Here is a 19,484-nt window from a genome sequence, read left to right on the forward strand (position 1 = left end):
AAGCTGATGGTAATCTCACTGCCCTTCCCTCGCCCCCAGCTTCGGTTATGGCCACGCTTAGCCTTCACAGGTACCTGTGACTTTGAACCTCAGAACCTGTTCTTGGTTTTTTTCCTTTAGAAAAGCCCAGATATCCCACCCCTTCTCAGGGACCACCCTTCTCTGAACAATGGGTTCCTATATGCCTTCCCACTAATAATAATCACCGACATTTATGGGTGCTTACTATGTGTAGGCCTTTTTTTATGTGGATTAGCTCAATGAATCTTCACACACACTCTATAAGGTAGGCCTAAACATCATCCTCATTTTATGTACCGTGTTTCCCCGAAAATGAGACCGGGTCTTATATTAATTTTTGCTCCAAAACACACATTAGGGCTTATTTTCAGGGGATGATGTCACCCTGAAAAATCGTAGTAGGGCTTATTTTCCAGGTAGGTCTTATTTTCGGGGAAACACGGTAGGAGGAAATTAAGGCACAGAGAAAGTGACTGCCCAGAATTACACATGTCCAGTTTGAGCCAGCACTCTACAGGGCTCGGAGCCTGCTCCTTGCTGCTTCATTTACACAAAGGTGGAGTCTCCTCAGAGCACAGATGGGCCGCCAGGCCACTGGACTTTACTGTTTTCATTATTAAAAATGTAAACAATGAAGAAGTTTAAAAACTACGGAGGAAATCTTCCCAAACCCTCATCAGAGGTGACCACTGATAACAGCTTGGTATATGTCCTTTCAAACCTTTTTCAGCCTTTACAAACATACCATGTGTTTCTATAAAACTGGAATCATTTCTACAAACTAAGACGTGGAATAGCTGGCAGCATCTTTTGCAGAAAAGTATTTTGCAAGAAAGTGGAATCTCTCTGAACCAAGCCCCTCACTGTGTTTACAATTCAGAGAGATTTTCCCGGACCACCTTAGAGAGAGTGGCATCTCTGCTATAAACTGAAGGTTTTGTCCCCCCCAATTCATGTGTTGGAATCCTAACCTCCAAGGTGATGGTTATAAGTGGGACCTTTGGGAGGCGATTGGGTCAGAAGATGGAGCCCTCAGTAATGGGGTTAGTGCCCTTGTAACAAGTCTGAGAGAGGTGCCTAACCTCCCTTCCACCATGTGTGGATGCAGGAAGACAGCTGTCTACGAACCAGAAAGCCAGTCCTCCCCAGATGGAACGTGCTTGTGTCTGGAACTCGGACTTCCCAGCCTCCAGAACTGTGAGGAATAAATGTTCATTGTTGACGCCACGCAGCCTGTGGTATTTCTGTTACAGCAGCTCTGAGGAACTAAGACAACCCCCCTCCATCTTTACCCTCTCTCGAGCCCCTGTGTGTTTCCTTGCTTATAGTGGATTGGTCAGTGTTTGGCTTTGAAATGGATGTGAGTACCAACAAATTAATTCCAGTTTGACACTCTGGGGGTGGTTAATTAGCATATGAAGAGTCCTAATCTGGATCACCTCCTCAGGCCTGGTGAATAAGCACAGGAAAATTAGAAGTAATTTCTGACTGGTGAAATGAGTGGTGGTTTGGGCATGCAGGATGGGTTACGTAATTTTCTGGGTTCAGTGAAAAATGAAAATATGGCCCTTTGTTCAAAAAGCAGGAAATCGTGTCGTGAAAGATACTAAACCGTAACACCTTTTCCTTTCTCCTATGGTCTGTCTCTTGACCTATGATGGCATTTTAAATTTTTCATGTTTAAATCACGCTCCCTCAGCCATAGCACACATGTGGAGAAGGGCGAACCCTCACGCACCCATGGCGTCCTCCTCTGGGACTCAGTTTGCTCACAGGCCCTCCTGACTTCCAGGTTCTCTTCCTGCCAACCTGTGGCCCGATACACTGTGCCCCGTGGAGAGCAGGCACCTCCTCACTGCCCACAGGGGGAGTGACACTCTCGAGTATCACATCTTCTGGCCTGGACGTGCCCCGTACCTGACTGGGCGGAACAAGAAGCTTCTCTTTGCTAAGTCACCAGCTGCGGCCCTGCCAACTTGGGATGGGGACAGTCACCTCCATGTTCCACCCAGACAGGGCACCTGCACTGACCTGACAGTTCCCACACTCATGCCCTGGTCACCAATGGGGACCAAAGGTGGCAGCAGCCTGCGGTGGAACAGGGCAGGGAAGGGGAGGCCAGCTGGCGTCCAAGACACCAGGGGGTGAGGGAGTAGACATCAGGTATATTAAGATACCGGTACAGCTCCTGTTGCGCGTAGGCAATCGGTATACAGAGTAGCTAATATCCTCTTCTATACTAAGTGTCATTTGATTTGGTATTTTCCAGTAGTTGCTCTCTTGCTACCATTACTCAGATATTAGCATCATAAATGTAGAACAGGCAAATAACCCTAAACTATAAGCAGCTTAAGTCAAGTTATTTTTCTTCCTTATCCTGATTTCCCTGGCAGGGGGACTGGGTACTCTGCTCTGTATCACCGTCATACTCACTTTGAGACCAGGCCGCTGGAGCTTTGCTGTGGCAGAGGGAGCTCTGGAGGGTCTCATCAGCCACTAACTGCTCGGCCTGACAGTGACATACATCATTTCTTCTCGCAGCTCATTGGCTAGTGCTGGTCATGTGTTTCCACCTAACTGTAGGGGACCGAGGAGTATAATCTTACCATGTGCCAGAATATTCAGTGAGCAGCATTAATGACAAGTAATAATGGCCACCATTTATTAAGCACCTCTGCGATGAACTGAATGTTTGTGTCTACCCTCAAATTCATATGTAGAAACTTAATCCCCAAGGTGATGGTGTTAGGAGGTGGGGCCTTTGGGAGGTGCTTAGATCGTTAGGTATTAAGGTGGAGCCCTCATGAATGGCCTGAATGCTCGTAGAAGAGACCCCTGAGAGCTCTCATGCCTCTGAGAACACAGTGAGAAAATGGCCATCTATGAACACGGAAGCAGATGCTCGTCAGACATCGAGTCTGCTGGGGCCCATCTTGGACTTCCCAGCCTCCCCAACGGGTTGTTTAAGCCACCCAGTCTATGTAGTATGTTATGGCATTCCGAACTGACAAAGGCAGCCTCTTATGTGCCGGGCACTGTGCTATGTACTTTGCACACATGTCAGCACAGGTTCCCCATGAGTCCCTGAATTTATTGCACATCAGAGAAGGGTTTTGCTTTTGCTTCATTTTTTTGTGCTCTGTATGCCAGTAGAATGACACACGTGCTCTGTAAGGTGCTGTGTCATACCAGGGTCCTGCTCGCCTCGCTGCGCCCTGTTGTCCTATCTGAAGTAGGGCAGAGCTTCCTTGCTTGTGTCTGGCCAAAGTGGCTTACGTCTTAAGGATAACTTGTCTCCAGTCATGTTCTTTCCCCTGTGAGATGTCCCAGTGAGACCTGAAATCCAGAAGGCTGGAGTCTAAGACCATTTGCTTCCTGGTTGCAGGACCTTCATACCCTAGGAAGGATTAGCCGTTGCCTTTGAAAATAGCTTTTTGGATTTTAATCCTCCCTTGGAGGCGTAATGGGGCACCTCCTTTGTGCTTGGAAGACTTTATGGTTGACAGAGAGAGCTCTCTCACAGGCATTCAGGTTCCCAGCAGCTCTGGGAGGGAGGCCATATCAGGAGTGGCACAAGCTTTGCTCAAGGTGACTGAGCCAGTCGGCCAGAGCTGGCAGCAAGAGGGCAGGCATTGAGCTCTGAGACTGAGTTTTCTTCCTCCCTCTTTGCACAAATACACCTAACAGCCTCTTCTCATGGGGGTATTTTTTAAATGCAGCTAGGGAAGATCCCAAGGGAAAATTTCTTGTCTTACAATTTACTGTGTCCCCCACATATGGTCATCTGGTTCCTTAGAATGTAATACAATTGTGATCTGCTTTTCGGAAAAAGATTCTTCTATTTAAGTGCCAAATTTACAAAAAAATCAAATTAGGAATCGATTTTAAGAAGACTCATCACAAGCTTTCTTTAAACAGAAAGGTACCTTGGAGGCATTTCAAATGATTTGATTTGCGAACACTTGAGGAAAATACAATGTGTAGAGAGGAAGGTAGATCTGTGTGATTTGTGTGGGCATGTGTGCTGCTTCTAAACCGTGTACATATGTCTATGATTCGAACTATCATGCTCTCTATATTGTGATCATTCATTTTCATGTCTATTGTTACCATTATCGCATGCGTCTCGTGCAGGCAGGGAACGCGTCCTAGTCATCTGTGTATCTCCAATATCCAGCAGGGTTGTTGACAGCTGGATTCATGTCTTCTTTTCTTTCTATCCTTGGCACCTGGTTTAGGAACTGGCATTTGGGGGCACTCAGAAAATGTTTGTGAATTGAGATAGCGAAATATAAGTTTCTCTCTTTGGAAATGCTGTAGATTTTTTTAAAATAAAAACTCTCTCATTAGTGTAGTTCATTAAAACAATTATTTAATGTTCCTGGCCGTGGGCCATCTGTAGGAACTCTGGCTTCCCACTGATGAGTTCATGGATTGAACGCCTGTCACGTGCCAGGCCCCGAGCTGGAAGCTGGGGATGCAGTGAACAAGGCAGAGAGGGTTTCTGACCCTGTGGAGCTCACAGTCCAGGGCAAAGCAGAGGAGTAAGACATAACAGTGTGGTGAGTGCTGACAGGGTGGAGCACACGGCAGGAGCAGAACTGATGTTTGAGCTGAGATACCAAGGACCAGGACGGGTGAGTGAGGCAATGCGGGTGGGAAAGGGGCTCTAGGTATGAGGAACTGAAAGAAGCATGGCAGAGCCAGTCTGGGGAAGAAGGCACAGGGAGGGAGGAGGCAGCCATGGAGGTTGGCCCAGGTGGGGCGGGGGTGGGAGGGACATACAGGAGAGGCCTTGGTACCTTGGGAAGAGTTTGCAGTGGGGTGGGGGCGGGGGTGGGGGTGGGCAGGGAAGCGCGAAAGGTGGTTCTGGCTGCGGTGTGGAGGATGAGTCAGAGAGACCATGGGTCAGTTTGGATTTTTAATATCCAAGGGAGCATTTTATTGTGGAAATAAATGAAGACCAACCAAATGGGAACGAGCAAAGACTATTTAGACCTTGCTCTACAAGGGAGTCAACCACCATCACTTGCGTTTTTTGGCGCAGAGTCACAGGCAGGCTGAGGAGTGGGAAAACTTTGTAGTGGGAAAAGGGAAGGCCTCAAGTGTGCCCTGAGTGCCAGCAGGTGGCATGGGGAAGCTGTAGGCGGACTAGAAGGGGGCCATCCTATGTCATTCGTTTAGGGGAGCATAGTTGGCTTGTTCTAGTTGGTCCTACTTTGGAAGCAAGGACAGAAATAGGAAAGCTATCAGTGATTCATAAATCGACCTAAGATTGTTACAGAAGTTATTGTTTGCCTCCTGGACTGTCCCTAGAAATAGCAGTCTGGCTTCCTTTAAGTCTGACATACAGCAGGCTGGCTTCCTGGGCTGGTTACTGTAGATAAGGGGTTGGTTTCCTGGGCAGGTTGCTGCAAATTATGGGTCAGAGATCTATTTTTACATATGGTCTGGCCATTGTATATTCAATCTCTCATTATAATCAGAGAGAACTATTTACAGTTGCAGATATTTAGAGTTGCAAATAAAAGCAATCACTTTCATCAATGTGTATTAAATTCCCCTAAACAATCATCCCTAATTATACAATTAGCCATTATATTATCTTAAACACATCATACTACATTCATGGATGTCTTTAATATATCTGACTTCTTTTAAGTGCTCTAACTGCGTGATTGGGAAGATTTACAACCCTAGCGGGAAACTTCCTAAGCACTGAAGCGTTTCTTGAAAATATAATAAATCAAAATCTTAAATGTCCCAAACCATATTCTTTTTTTAAATTGAGGTATAAGTGACGTATGGCATTATATTAGTTTCAGATGTACCACATGATAATTTGATACTTGTATACATTGCGAACCATTCCAAAAACCTTTACCAACTTGATCAAATTTTAGTATACCTTTACAAACTTTCAAAAAAATCCCAAATCTGAAATAAATCACAGATTTACCAATATACCAGATTAGCTATTGCATTTTAAATGACAAAGAAACACAGAGTGTCCTGAAGATTACAAAAGTTAATCCTCTAGGAAACAGTATTAAATTGTAGGTTTACGGTAACTTAAAAAAAAAAACCCAAACACCATTTCAGTTTGTCAAGTCACTTACCCAAGTAGCAGGAGCGGTTTTACCACCTCAGGCAGGCTAAGGTTACTGGGTCAAACATTTCGGATCACCATATTGTTCCTTATCAGTTACATTCGAGACTGGAACCTGGTCTTGGTACTATGTACCTACCTCCTGGAAGTTTCTACCCATGCCCCTGGGAAACACTGGGCCCTGTGTTAGTAATCTGCGTTCCATTATTGGCGGGTGCCTTCCTGGGTCATACCTTTCACTAGAGATTTATTGCAACTCAGTGCATTCCATTTCTCTTGGCCATCTTTCACTATTGCTCATTATTTTCCTTAACTTCCTTCAACTCTTAGTAGCTATGCAGTGGCTAATTTGCCATCACCTGATTGGGTTAAACTAATCTCTTTACCTTCTCATTGGAGTTTGAATTCCTTACCTGTTTTGCTTGACAACGTCTCCAGAGAATCTGGTTAGGTGGCTGTCATGGTCAGAGGTAGAGGTGGTGGTGGCCTGGATGTGGGGATGGAGACACTTTCAGAGCTCCTTGGGGCAGAGCACAGGGAAGGCTTAATGACTAGATGTTGGGGAAGACGGTGGGAGGAGGAGAGATGCTGTCCACCGAGTAGAAATATGTTTTATGTAAACATCGCTGACCATTTATTGAAAATTAACTCCTGACGTATGAGTGATTTAATTAGCTAAACATGTGGTAATTTGTAAACAGGCAGGATGCTAGAGACCAAGGACTGGGAGTCCAGAAACCAGGTCTTTTCCCAGATCTGCCTCTGACTTTCTAGTTGTTCAGGTTGGACAGATCCTGTCTCTTCCCTGGGCCTCCCTTTCCTCTGGTAAAGAAAAACGTACACTGAAAGTCTGAGTTCTACTTATTAGCTCTAAAATGCATGAATCTGCCAAATGAGAGAGTTGGATTAGACAAAGGTTGGATTAGATAAACTGCCTTGACAATTTGATGAACACCAAGGATCCTCTCTCTAGGAAAATGCGTGAAGCATTTACATACTCTTTCATGGAGTTTGTGCCTTCTTCCTCCCACTCTCAACACTCACGGATTAGACGGTCTCCAAAGCTCTTTCATGCTCTTAAATTCTCTGATTTTTATGGGAACAAAGACATACCCTCTTCAGCATTTTAAATCACCTTATCTCTTCCAGAGAAACAAGGATAAAAATGGTGCTGCCTTTCTTAGCTGCTGTGTCTTTCTTTTCCCTTTGAATTACCCTGGTCATCTATTTAGAGTGGGGTCTCTGGGGCAAAGGCTGTCTCTGTCTTTGTGTTTGTTCCAGTGGCTAGAATGCAGTTGGATGCCTAATTATAATGATATGGATTATGGTATGATGCCATCTGTAAACTTCGATAAGTTTAGGACAGATCCATAATATTTTAAAAACCTGTACAAAATAGATGGGCAATATTTCAGGGAATATGCAGTGGAACTTGTGCTTTCATGTTACAGTATTGGGTTAATAATCCTCAGTTTGTAAGAACCCATATCTCACAGACTATCAGAATATATATATATATATATATATACACACACATATATATAAAATAAAGAATTATACATATATTATATATGAATTATTTGAAGTTGTCAAGATTGATCACTATACCTACCTTTATTCAAAATAGTAACCTGATATTCAAGGTTATCTTTCTCTATACTACCTGGAACCCTGATGGTAAGCTTTGGCTTAGATAGTAATGTTTTCTAGTTAGCTAAGGACTGACCCCTTGAAGTACTAAATCTTTTATTTTTGTGTAACCATTTTGGAGCGATATCTTTTTGAAATGTGCTAACTGTATTCTTGAACAGATTGTCTGAAACATAGCCCCCCCCATGAGCATTGATTATTATATTGTGTTATGTGATAGTCTTTAATAATCTTTAGGCCTAGGTGATCTTATTGCCTACTGAGCTATCTGCAGAACTGTTTGCCCCTGGACAACAGATTTTCAGTTTTATTAGAGTTACGTATATAGGCACATAGTTCAAAGGGACAACAAATTCTTCAAGGTCTATTAAGAAAAGCACTAGTCCCTAATGTGCCTTGTTCCTATGTCCCCTTCCCCACAGGGAACCACTTTTATGATTTTTAGCAGACTTAAAAATTTCCTTTCATTTTTATAAATAACATGGCTGGGTTGCTACTTGTTTATTTTTCTCTTTTTGACTTTATTGACTTCCCACTATAGAAGATGAGGATTTAACTCTTGCCTTTCCCATCCCTACCATACATATTCACTTCCATCCTCCTAGGATAATTTTAGTGAAATCAATATTCAGTGTTTATATTATTATGACTCTATATGCTACTCAGAACTTAACTGTGTAGATAATGATAATTACTTTTTTTCTGCACAATTTTGATTTCTCTCAAGTTAATAATTGTCTTTTTTATATAATTTGCTTCAGTTTTCTGTGTATTTATTTCTGATTAACCCATTGTCTAAATTTGTGCTACTCAAACTATCTGTAATGAAGGACTATGTCTTTTTTAAAAAATTCTAATCTGCTACAAATAGATACTTTCATAAAACACAATAAAAATACATTTCTAGAACAGTTCATGGAAAGCAGCAGTGGACTGACCATATTTTGAGTAGCACAGTCAGATCTCCTGTTAATACATCTAAACACACTGAGTATTCTATCAGTTTTGTCTTTTTGAAGAAGACTCTTTGGAGCCTTCTGACTTCCCACTGTAGATTGGGTGCCTTCTGTATAACAGGTATAAAGTTGTTTTATGGGCCTGGGTTCTCCACCTTCAGCCTCAGGTTTCTCTTTGCCTATCTCTTATTCTGGTTCCCATGCCTTCCTCATTCTTGACTTACTCCCTTGTTTTTAATGGAGCATATCCTCCAATAGCTTCCTGGAAAAGGGTGTGTGGAACGTAAATTTTTTGAGATCCTGAATGTCAAAAAATGAAAATGCTTTCATTTTACTCTCTTGACTGCTTATTTAGCTGAGTATAGAATTCTTGGTTGCAATTCATTTTTCTTTAGAAAACTTTTTTTTGTCTTCCAGCTTCCAATGCTGTTGTTGACAAGTCTGAGACCATTCTGCTTCTAGAATCTTTTTATATGACCTGTTTTTATTTCTGGAAGCTTATAAGCTTTTCCCCTAGACCCCAATATTCTTATATTTTACATGATGTGGATTTATTTTCAAACAGTATGCTGGGCACTTGGGGTGAGCCCTTTTCATTCTAGAAAATGTTCTTGAATAGTTTCTTTCATTATCCATCCTTTGTTATCTCTTCCTGTAGTAATAAATACTACCATTTTGATGTTGTATCTGTTGGATAGGTCCTTTGCTGACTGAGGAATCAGTATTCTCGACACTGCTAAATTTCCTGTCCTTCTAGCTTCCAAATTTGTGCTATTGCCTCCTCTCCCATTCTCCAAATCCTGGTGGTTATAGGCCTTTTTATAGTAATTTTGGTGGGGTCTCAAGAGGGAACAAATGAGATAGGTATGTTCAGCCTCTCTCTCCTCTTTACCAGGCACCCAGTGTCTGCTTTCTAAATACTGGTGTGTGCTTTTCGCTGTGCTCTACTCTCTCTTCCCTTCAGCTGAGGTGAGGATCTAGCTGTTGATTTCCAAAGGCTTTGGTGCCAGCCCACTGACATCACGTACTAGCTGTGTGACCTTGAACAAATCACTTGACCTCTCAGAAATTCATTTTCGTCATCTATCTGATGGGGAGAATACTAATACGTACTTCATGTGATTATGGTGAGAAGTGAAGGAGGTAGCGCTCGGTACAAGACCGCTGTTCCATGAATGGCAGCTGGTTCTACTACCACTGCGGACGCTTCCTCCTTCCCCCTTCCTCCTCCCTGTCCTAAATAGCCTTTGGACTAGAAAATTGAATTGCCATGCATGTTAGTAAGTCTCCTGGAGGGAGGGGGATGGCTCTCCTCAGGTGTAATGAATACACGTTACGTCATGGACTTGGTGGCACCTATTTGGCTGCTTAGATACTCGGTCATTGGTTTTACCTGTTCTCCCCAGGGCAGTCAGGGGTCTCGCTCCAAAACGCAGATCTTATCACTGAATTTCCTGAGCCTTCATGATGCAGACCAAGTCTTTGCAAGATGTCCAGGTGTCTTCCTGCATCTGCGGCCGCATGCCACCACGCACTTGTGGCGGAAAGGCCCCAAGCTCTTACATCTTTCTCCCTCAAGTTCTTTCTCTGCCAGCCCTGCAGAGCTCAGAACCAATCCTGCTCTTCCCACAGAGCTCAGTTCAGCTTTCACCCTTTTCTGGACCTTTTTCCTGCCCTGCTACTCCTTGATCCCTGTCTCTTAGTCCCCAAATATGACATGAGTCGTATTTGCTGCATCGAATCCTGAAGGTGCACAGCTCTGTCACAGACACTCTACTGTAGCCGGTTTCTTATCTTTGTCATCCACAAAATTTTATGTGCTCTGTGGATACAGCACGTGACCTTCTTATTCTATTCTTATTCCAGTGTGATGCCCGGTGCATCGTAAGTGTGTATAATTTTTGAAGTAAAATAATATTTATTGAGTGAATGAATGAAAAGATTTCAAATGATAGTTTGGTTTGTACATCCTTACAGAATGAAATCCTTGAATCAAAGAGCTTAAAAATGTAATTCTCTTTGCAAATCTTTAGAGTTCAAAACTTCACCCCAAGTAACAATATTTACTTGGCATTGCCCTTAAAGGTCTGTGTTTTGGGGAAATTATGATTTAGGTGTTCTAAATGCTCTGATTCTCTACTTCATGCTGACTAGCTGCCCAATGCTTCTAGGACGAGAGCAATCACCATATTACATAAAATTGTCCAAAGCAGGCACAGGCGGCTTTATAACTTTTTTCATCAGCCCAACAATATATTTCAGTCACATTCCTGGGTTCATTGCCCTTCCTAAAATACAAACTATCTGCATGCTGTTTCCAGCCAAATGAAGACAGGGCGAGCTTTACATGTCTAATGAAGGAACAGCTCAAAAGATTAGGAACAAAGCATTTTGATCACACCAACGTGCACTGCAGACATGTGAGAGCAGGGACTCCTGTTCATCCACCAATAAGTTCTGTCAACCCCAGCTTTTATCCTGATCTCTCCTGAAGGAATCTGGATTAACATAATGAGGGTGCTGATGAACCAGCTCATTATTATTTTAGAAAACTTCACGGCCGAATAGAACACCAGACTTTATGTTCAAGCTGTACTACCGGCAGACATTTATTTAATGAACTATTTTCTGCTTACAGATGGAGGTTGAAGTTGTATTCACATGCTCTAAATGTCAGCCCACATCTCTAGACTTAGAGGCAGGAAGAAATGACAAAACATGACGCACTGAACCTTGTTACGTTATGCCAAGCAGGGGTGTACATTCTGGTAGCATCCCTGTATCCTTCTCTAGGCTTCATTGATGAAGGAGTATCCAAGATAGGGATTGTACGTACAGAGGAAGTTACTGAAACAGTTCACCAGTCAGAGTGTCTGGTTAGAGTAGTGCCCCCTTATCTCCACTTCCATGTTCCATGGTTTCAGATACCTGAGGTCAACTGAGGTCTGAAAATGTTAAATGGAGAATTCCAGAAATAAACATAAGTTTTAAATTGCATGCTGTTCTAAATAGCGTGAAATCTCATGCTGTCTGCTCTGTCTTGCGTGGCACATGACTCAACCTATTGTCCAGTGTATCCACACAGTGTGTGACGCTGCCTGTTAGTCACTCAGTAGCCATGCTGGTTGTCAGACGGACGGTCGCAGTGTCGCAGTGCTCATGTTCAGGGAACCCTTATTTTACTTAATAATGGCCCCAAAGCACAAGAGCAGTGATGTTGGCAATTCCGACATGCCAAAGAGAAGCCATAAAGTGCTTCCTTAAGTGAAAAGGTGAAAGTTCTCAACATAATAAGGAAAGAAAAATATCATATGCTGAGGTTGCTGAGATCTATGGTAAGAACGAATCTTTTATCCATGAAATTGTGAAGGAGGAAAAAGAAATTCTTGCTAGTTTTGCTGTTGCATCTCAAACTACAAAAATTGTAGCGACATTGTGTGATAAGTGCTTAGTTGAGACGGAAAAGACATTAAATTTGTGGGTGAAAGACAGGGACGGAAAAGGTATTCTGATTGACAACAAGACATTGCACCAGAAAGCACCGAGCCTCCATGATGATTTTAGCAAGGGATCCCCTGAAACGAGTGACACCAAGCCATTTTCTGCAAGTAAGGGATGATTACCCAGATTTAGGTATAGGTTTGGCATTTTATCATCTCATATCAGAAGAAGAAGGGTGACTACAGTACAGTAAGATATTTTGAGAGAGAGAGACAGAGACAGAGAGAAAGAGATAGAGACCACGTTCACATAACTTTTACTACAATATATTGTTATAATTGTTCTATTTTATTATTATTGTTGTTAATCTCTTACTGTCCCAAATTTATAAATTAACTTCATCATAGGTATGTATAGGAGAAAGCCTAGAATATATAGGGTACTCTCTGAGGTTTCAGGCATCCACTGGGGGTCTTGGACCATGTCCTCCTTGGATAAAGGGGACTACTATCGTGCTGTGATTTCAAATGTAAACAATAACACACAACCTTCGAGATTTCAGGTGAGAACCGGACTCTTCAAAGAAGGTTTCTATCTGTGGCTGTAGTTAGTGACTTGGACACTCTTGAATTGCAGTCAGTTTTATATCCTGAGTATATTTTTGGTCTCTTAATGTGCATTCACGTTTTCCCAAAAGAAAGTAAAGACCCATCCATCGCAGTCTTGTAGGAAGGTCAGAGGAAACTGACAAAGCAAGATCAAAATTGCACAGCTGACATTGAGGAACAAGTGATGGTGTTAAGTAGCCTTATCATTATTAAATGGAATAAAAAGTCATTAAATGCATATGAACCCACAGCACAACGGATCAGAAGAGTTAATCGCCCTCATCGAGTCACATTTCTGGAAGTTTCCTCTGGGTGTAAGTTATCACTGCTCTCAGACACTGGCTGTTCATTTCTTGAAGGGCAACAGACTCAGAGCTGGGAGCAGCCCAGTCTTTGATTCGGGCTGAGGAAGAGGAGGATGAAGAACAGGATTCTTGACCACGTAGATTCCATTTATGTTGCTCAAGACTTCAGTGCTTCCACTGACTCCAATCAGTGGGTTTGGACCCACGGATCTATTAAAACATAATCTCTGTACTTAAACGGGTTTTCATTCTCATCTGGGGAGATGTAACATGTCTTTGTATTCCAGGTAAATTGGATTTAGTTGTTTAGCGCTTCGAGCCACGTGCAGTCAGGAAGCTTTATCGAATAACTGTGTTGATTGATTCACAAACCCTTGGCGGTAGGAAAGGCACAGGGAGAGCTAATGATGGCCAGCCAAGTGTGTCCACCCCAGCCATCGCCGCCCTGGGCAGGAACCGGCGGACTATGGATCTTACTCTCCCCGAGGTATCCAATGTCCCCAGACTTGTCCTGATGTGGCTTTGCTTTTGCTCATCACCTGTAAACTTGGCCTAAAGAGGTATTGTGTTTTATACATTAAAAATACAGACTTCTTCTGTTTCATAAAACTGAGGAGAATAGTTACAATGTATCCACTGCCCATTCTGTCCAGGCCCACGCTAGTCTTTTTGCCTATTTGAAATCAAATCTTCATATTCTCAAGATAGATTTTATTATTTCCATGTTACAGATGAAGAAACTGAAGCTCAAAGAGGTGAAGTGACGTTCCCAAGGCCTAGTAAGGGGTGCAAACAGGGTTGCTTGATTCAAAGGACATTCTCTTTTCACTCTGAATCCACAAAAGATTGTGTGTGTGTGTGTGATATTCTATATTTATATCTATATGACATTAGGGCCATACTTTATATATGGAGAAAGTCTGGATTCCTCTAAAAGTTAAACAGTTACTTGCTATATGACCTGACAACTCTACTCCTAGGCATACATCCCAAAGAATTGAAAACAGGAACTCAGATACTTGTGTATCAATGTTCATTGCAGCATTATTCACAGTGGGCAAAATGTGGAAACAACCCAAATGTCTGTTGAAGGATGAATGGATAAACAAAATGTAGCATATACATGCAATGGGATATCATCCAGCCATAAAAAGGAATGAAATTCGGATACTGTACATGTTACTATGTGGATGAACCGTAAAGACATTATTCTAAGTGAAAGAAGCCGATCACAAAATGACAAATATTGTATGATTCCATTTCTGTGAGGTAGAATGGAATGACCCAGAATAGGCAGTTTCATAGAGAAAGAAAGTAGAAAAGAGGTTACCAGGGGCTGGGGGAAGGAGAATAGGAGTTACTGGGTTACAAAAGTTCTGTTTTGAGTAATAAAAAAGGTTTGGAAATAGATAGTGGTAATGGTTATACAACATTGTGAATGTACTAAATGACACTGAATTGTACACGTAAAAGTGGTTAAAATGGCCAATGTCATGTCATGTATATTTTACTACAATTAAAAAAAAGGTTTGGGATGATGAAAAGAATTAAGCAGAGGTAGGTGTGAATCCCAGATCTGTCGCCTACCTGTATGAACGGGGCAAGTGACTTAACGTTTCTGAATTTCTGTTTTCTCACTTTAAAAATGGAGGATAATGCCTAACTCACTAGGTAGGTAGGATGTAAATTATCTAGCCAGTACTTGGAACAAAGTGCAAGCACGCAATATATGTGTGGAAGTGACAACAGGGGTAGTAAGTTATTATGATGTTAGTTCTGAAGTCCCATACCCAATACGTAAACACATGGGTGGAGTATTACTCACCATACACACTGATGAACGGTTAAATGATAACTGAGATTTTGTTCTTGTTTTGGAAGAACTTTTTTCAACAGAATGCCAGTGAAGAACCAGGTGTTTGAAAAATGTGGCTGTGTTAAGTTAAATGAGCCTTTTTTGGGATGCCAGATGGGAACACAAAGCTGTTTGAAACCCCAATGGTCTTTTCTTGTTGATTTTCACATGACTGACAAATGATTTGACCACAGCACAGAGTCGCTGCTGATCCATTCTTGTTGCCAGCCCCATTTCTGCTGTTTAGGAAAAGAAGAGATGTTAGAGCACAAACTCATAACCCCTGACAATGGGAGGCTTGCAATAGAAGCCTCTGAGGTGACACACTAATTGTAGGGTGCTCGGACAATTCCCTCCAGCTGAGGAGACTCATCCGTCATCTCATGTATCAGGACATTGAGTTCCATGGTGAGAGAAGTGCAAGATACCTATCAAGTTGGGAAAGACCCACAGAAAGCACTTAAATGCATCAATTAGACCGTCTGACTTCTGCATTCCATAAAGTGGATGACCAATCCCCCTTCCCCATTCACGTTAAATCTGCTTTCAATGCACGGTAACATTTTCTCAAATAAGTTTATGCCAAATTCTTATGGATATTGACTGTAGCTCCCTAATAAAGCCCAGCTGTAGACCTGGAAACTTATCCTTTGAACATTTGGGAGCAACTCTGCAGGCTCCTTTATTTGCTTGAGACACATATGGCCACTGAAAAATAATGTGCCTTTGCGTTTAACCCTTTGGGTCTTTGCGGGAACTATTTTGTAGAGTCGAGCTTTAATTTAGTGGTTCCCTAATGATCTGCAAGAGTGAATACACCTCCAAAAGTCACCCTTAGCTCCCATCACGTCCCCCATGTGCCATGTGGCATAATGCCTTGAGCAGTGATTAAATATTTCTTTTTCTTTCTGTTCAACTGGAAGTAAATGGGTTTTCAGGTGGTACTTAGTGTCTCCCAGAAGTCCAATGCATAACACCTGTTTATGATATGAAATTAGTTAGACAGTTTGCATGAAAACAAACTAATCACTATAGTCCACTACTCATAGATAGCTCTTTTGGAGTATAACTCTCTAGACTTTTTTCAATACATGAAAACCAAGCTTAATCTTTTAGAAAAGTGAGATTATACTGTACATATACTGTTTTTAAACTTGCCTTTTTCAAGTACCAATATTTGTGAATGTCTGTCCATATAGTGTCCTTGTACATTACTTAGGTTTTATAATGTGAATTCCATATATTTTATTTAACTCGTTTTCTACTTTTGGACTTTTAGGTTTTAATTTCATGTATACGCTAGAATTAGGTTCAGCTTTATTTACAGAAAACTCTAAAGAATAGCGGCTTATACAAGATGGATATTCATTTCTCCTTAATGTAAGGTAGTCCAGAGGTGGGCTGGTCTGGCAGTTACCCAGAGAATCAGACTTCTTCTACCTTTTTTGCTCTATCATTTTTCTGGAAAGGTTCCATCCTCAGGGGCACTTCTTGGTCCAAAATGACTGCAGGAGCTCTGAATATCACGTCCAAGTTCTAGGTAGTTCAAAGGAGAAAGGAAGGAAGTCAGCTCCCTGAAAAAGCCTCCCAGGAAGTCCTCTACCACACCTCCGCTTTCCCACAGTTGGGCATACTCAGCTGTGAGGGTGACTGTGAACAGAAGTCAAAGAGTTCTATTGCTAGGGAAAAAAGGGAAGAATGCCTATTGTGTAGCAACTACCAGTTTCTGCCACACCATATTTTTGCCCATATAATCAATGCTGTAATGTATATCTTGTAGCTAACTATTTTTACACATCCATGATTATTTCCTTAGAATTTATGCTGAGGAAATAATTGTGCCAGGTCAAGGATGAGCACATTTAAAAATATCATCTATTTCTTTTTGTTATTGCAAAGCAATGTGTGTTTGTTGAAAAAAAAATCCAAGCATAGTAGAAACATAAACTGTTTTAATACACATCACCATTCTGAAACGTGACAGTCTGGACTAATGAGCAGTGTTCAAAGGGGTCAGTTTCCCTGTATTCTTACCAGTACCCTCTTGCCCTGTTGTCTTATCAACCAATCTGATAATTAAAAAAGCATATTAATTTGTACTTCTTTGATTACTCACCAACTGCTTATTAAGATTCTTTGCCCATTTTTCTAGGTGCTCATTTCAAAATCATTTAAAAGGTTCGTTATAGATTTAATATTTACTTGATGATTATCATGACTCTCATATTTTTTTCAAGTTGTCACTTTCCTTTAACTTTATTTACAGTGTTTTTGTCATGTAAAAATTCTAAACTTTGTTCACGCAAGTCTATCTTTTCCTTTAAAGCTTCTCCCATGGTGGTAAGTGCTAACACTTAAAAGAAAAAAAATAATAATTTGTATTTTCTTGGGGGAAAATGGAAAAGCTCTGTGTTGGATCTGGAATTCAAGTCTAGGTGTTGAGAGCCAGCCGTGTTACAGAGGCAATTGGTGAGGAAGGTATCTCCCTCCCTTCGTCCTAGCACAGAGCCTGTACCCATTGCCTTAGACAAAATCCGAGTATGTTTCATCAGTAAAGAAATACAGGTGAGCCTCACCTTCTTCAGGGGTTAGCTTTCTGAGGACTGATGTATAACGATGTGTTTGTTTTACTGGAATTCCGTTTTGTCTTTAACTTACGTTATGCCTAATTTTAGGGAAACATTTCACTAACTGGACACCTCAGTATTTATTAATGCAAACTGAGCCTCCCTGTGCCTGAGAAACAGCATGGGATTGTGGGAAGAACACGAGCCTTGAACTCAAACAACCCGAGTTGAAATCCTTCCAGCATTTATTGCTTACGGAACTCTAGGCAGCTTACGGTGACTTGGATGGACCTAAGTTTATCTGGGCAGTTAAAAGGATTAGAGAATATCAAGTGAAAGCCCCTAGCACCATAATTAGCTCGTGGAGATGGATACGTACCATCAATAGATGGTTCCCTAATCTGCCCAGAAACGAAAGTGTTTCAGTGCATTGGTGCTTGATACTATCTTTGATATTAAGAATTCCTTCACAACACAAATAACCACCTGCTATTTTTTCTGTTTAGTGGTGTGCATTTTTAAATATTAGGGTATCCGAACTATAACAGGACCTCCCCGGCCTTCCCTACTCTTACCCTTCTGCCATGAGGCCAGTCTTATATGTCCTGGAATGTCCTGTCTCTTCTCCCCACCCCGTACGTCACCTCCAGATAATGGGAGGTGAGGTGGGTAATCCACATTACCTAAGGCCGGTCGCTCAGCAAGTTACTGAGCCAGCAATCAGCCCCGCATCGGATTCCTTCTGTTGATTTTTAAGAATTCAAATTATTCAGATCTTTTAGACCAAATAGGATCTTAACGTCCTTGAGGAGGGGAGGGCCAGGAGTTTTTGTTTATGCTCTGGCTGGACCTGGAGAAACTGAAGCCCAAAGAAAGGACTTGGGGCGAAGGCACAGGTACTGGTGGAGCTGGACCCAGGGCTGCCGCCCCAAGTGCCCCTTTCCGCTTGCAAATCCTTCTGTGCAGACGACCTGACATAGTGAGTCGCTCACAAGTTTTAGCATCAGAGGTCAAGACATCCATTAGCTGTAGCCTTGCGAAGAGCCATTTCACATCCAAGGGGAATAATATGCCAGATGAATAGGAACATTAGTGATTTTCATTTGCTATGCACTAATTTCTCTTGAGAAAGGTGAGCGGACTTTTTAAAGCCACAAGCTGGCAGATTTCATTCTGTGCTATTTCTGAGGTCTTGGCAGAAGAGCTGCCTCTCCATCAGATCTCTGAGAACTCCAAAGATTCTGGTGCAGGGTGTTCCTGTGAATTAAGACTTGGACAAGCATCAACATATCTGGGTGATATGGAGGGGAACGGGAACGCATGGTGAGCTGCTCAGGCCCGAGTCCACATCTGCTTCCAGCAAATGGGCAGATCAACAGCCAAAGGACTCAGGAAAATCGTTCATGGTGACTTACCGCTGAGGTGGGTGTGGAGGGAGCATGGAAGTGAGGCCGGCTGGAAGCGGGTGACCTACCATGTACCAGCCCGGTTCTCCCAGCTGTGGAGAGTATTGTTCATAAATATCAATTGCCGATTATCCATCTGGGCCTGGCGGGTCCTGTAAGTTTACAAGCAAAATAGCTTTAATAATTTCATCTGTGGAATTCGCTGATCAGGAGCTTTTGTGTCCTCCCCAGGAAGTTCACGTAATGCACATTTGTGTGATAAGTGGGTGGGTTGTGGTGCATATGGGAAAACTGATTTGACCCCAAATTTTATTAGTCAATGTAGAATTGAAAACAATTACTCTGGCACTAGCAAAATGTGCTCTGGCTCTTTCCTCCTTTTGGAATGCCCAAGCAGTGTAGTTCCTTTAATTCATCCCGACTCTAAGCGCCCGACCCCTCGCCCTTGCTACTTGGGGGCATAGAGGGTGAAAAGCTCTTGGAAACAATCCAGGGTTCGTGTTCATTCTGTGTGTTTCTCAGAGGAGCCTTCTGACCCCCTCTCTCCTTGTATGTCCCCCATATCT

The sequence above is a fragment of the Rhinolophus ferrumequinum genome, chromosome 17 (assembly GCF_004115265.2).
Source record: "Rhinolophus ferrumequinum isolate MPI-CBG mRhiFer1 chromosome 17, mRhiFer1_v1.p, whole genome shotgun sequence".
NCBI classification, from domain to species: Eukaryota; Metazoa; Chordata; class Mammalia; order Chiroptera; family Rhinolophidae; genus Rhinolophus; species Rhinolophus ferrumequinum.